Source organism: Penaeus vannamei, chromosome 11 (genome assembly GCF_042767895.1).
Source record: "Penaeus vannamei isolate JL-2024 chromosome 11, ASM4276789v1, whole genome shotgun sequence".
Classification (NCBI taxonomy): domain Eukaryota; kingdom Metazoa; phylum Arthropoda; class Malacostraca; order Decapoda; family Penaeidae; genus Penaeus; species Penaeus vannamei.
In genome coordinates, this window is record NC_091559.1 from 43,540,707 (window position 1) to 43,543,206 (window position 2,500).

At 37.8% G+C, this 2,500-nt stretch overlaps 1 long non-coding RNA gene across 1 annotated transcript in view; it reads right to left on the minus strand.

Annotated features, from left to right (window-relative positions):
• LOC138863365 (uncharacterized) overlaps nt 1-2,500 on the minus strand; it is a 54,781-nt gene that overhangs the window by 9,333 nt on the left and 42,948 nt on the right. The window lies entirely within an intron of this gene.

The following is a 2,500-nucleotide window of genomic DNA, read 5'->3' on the forward strand; positions in this document are numbered from 1 at the left end:
CTGTTTGTCTGTTTGTCTTCCTGTCTGTTTGTCTGTCTGCCTGTTTGTCTGTCTGTCTCTATCTATCAATCTTTCTGTGTATCTGTAAATCCATCTATCTATTTTCATATCTACACACAAATAAACATCCATGATAATAATGATAAGGATAGTGATGGTAATGTTGCTGCTCCTGACAATGATGATGATTATCATTATTACGAAAATATTTATACTGATAATAATGATAATGATAATGATGATAATGACAATAATAATAATAATGATAGCAATTATGATAATGATAATAATAATTGTAAAAATGATAACAATGATCATAATGATAACTAATAGCAAAAAATACTAAGAATCGGCCAATACCTGTCTATAATTCATATCCGGCATCAGGATCTAGATTTGCGAAACCCTAAATCTTTAGGCAAATGGAGTCACATTTTCCCTGACGTTACTCCCAGCCATGTTCTCACCGGTGCCAGCAGTACCCAATATGTTTGCCGGGTAAATTGCAGTAATAAATCACCCTAACTCGGTATAGAGTCTTCGGGCAGGGCAGCAATGTTCTTGTGACACACTGTGCTTAAGGTGCTGTCACACTAGCACTTTTTCCGTCATTTTTTTGGACAATTTTCTGAAATTTTGACCACTTTTGAGCGAATTGTCGATTATCGAGTCAGACGATAATGATCGTTTCCGTTTCCTTAACGCCAACTTTTTTTCAGCCAAGCATACTCAAATCAAGAGTTATATTCGAGAATGTTTGTATTTATGTTAAATAAAATTGTCAAAAAATTGACGGAAAAGTGGTAGTGTGACACGGCCTTAAGAGTACGTCAGTGTGCCTGTGGGCGGTATGGGGGAAAGGGAAGTATGGGCCTGTGAGCCAAGAACCAACGGCAAGTTCAATGCTAGTCTCTGTAGTTGCTAAAAAAGAGCCTAAAAGCACCGGAGTAAAAGCATAACGATGCTGAAAAATCTAATTCAAAGATCCTGGGATGCTGGGAGACAGTATAACCTGTTTCGGTTGGGTTTTAGTGGGAGTAGTAAGTAAATTCTCAAGCGCTATACTTGCAATTAAACGGCTAAATATTCAAAGTGTTGCAGAGACTTTTTTGGCAGGAAAATGGAGCATTCTCAACAACAGTTCCAGCAGTAGAACACTCTTACAGTCGAGAGAGAGAAAGAGAAGAGGTAGGAGGGGATAAAGAGTGAGATAGAGGAGAGGGGTAAAGAGAGAACGAGAAGGAAGGAGGTGAGTCAATAAAAGAGAGAAAGAGTAGCAAGCAAGACCAAAAATAAGAGAAGAACGACGAGTCGGAAAAAAAACGAAAGCGGAGAAAATCGAAAAGAGAGAGTTTGGGAATTTGGATTAGTCGAAGCCAAAGTGGACGGAATCGCAGAAGAGAAAGAGAAAGCTAGCGTCCGAAAGCGAGAGGTAATTTTACAGTGAATAAACGAATACGAACACACTCAAAGGGGTGATGCCATTTAATGCTCACAATCCAACCCGGAACATTTGAAAACAACTTCCATGCATCCGATTGAATCAACACGGTCTGGAAGGTCATAAGCCCATCATACTAATGCCTCAAAGAATGCTCTTATTTAATAGGATTACTTATTGAAATAACAAATCATCGTTGCATTATCCCAGCGACGCAAGTTGAAATAGTTGTCTTTTCCAAAATCACAGCTGTTTACAAACGTCCATGTGAACAGGAGAAGAGGTCTTTTGAAAGCAAGGTTGTTGGGGAATTGGTCTTTCGAGCGATAAAGGAAGTTGAGTTTCTGCTGAATAAATCTATTTACACTCAGTTATGCGAGAGAGGAAACGATTTGAAATTTCCTGAAACAAAGCCATCATCAATTAAGGTGAGAAGGAACGGTATTTTCAAAGCAGATTCATGTAAAATCAATCATGTTAACGAGATCATAAGTAGGGCCTTCTTAAAGTTGATGTTCATTTAAAGTCATTTAAAGTCAGAATTATTAATATTATTTCCACATCAAACTCATTCACATTATTTCATACTAAACGATAAAATGAACATTATTTCATACTAAACGATAAAATGAACATTATTTCATACTAAACGATAAAATGAACATTATTTCATACTAAACGATAAAATGAACATTATTTCATACTAAACGATAAAATGAACATTATTTCATACTAAACGATAAAATTAACATTATTTCATACTAAACGATAAAATAAGTCGAATTTCCCTAGCGCAGTTATCCAAACAATCAGTCATTCGAATGAGAAAAACCCAACCGAGTTTCCCCGAAGCAAAATACCCAAAAGAAACATTTATCAGAACGAGGAAAAAGGAGTCGAGTTTTCCTTGCGCCTTCCGCCTGGCCATTCCGAGACCTCGTGCAAGAGAGACCCCGGAGGCCGAGAGGTCACCAAAGGGCCCTATGAGAAGACCGGCGGAGAAGATAATGCCAGAAAAAGCGACTTAGAGCCTGGCACTCGGTCTTTACATCTCTACTC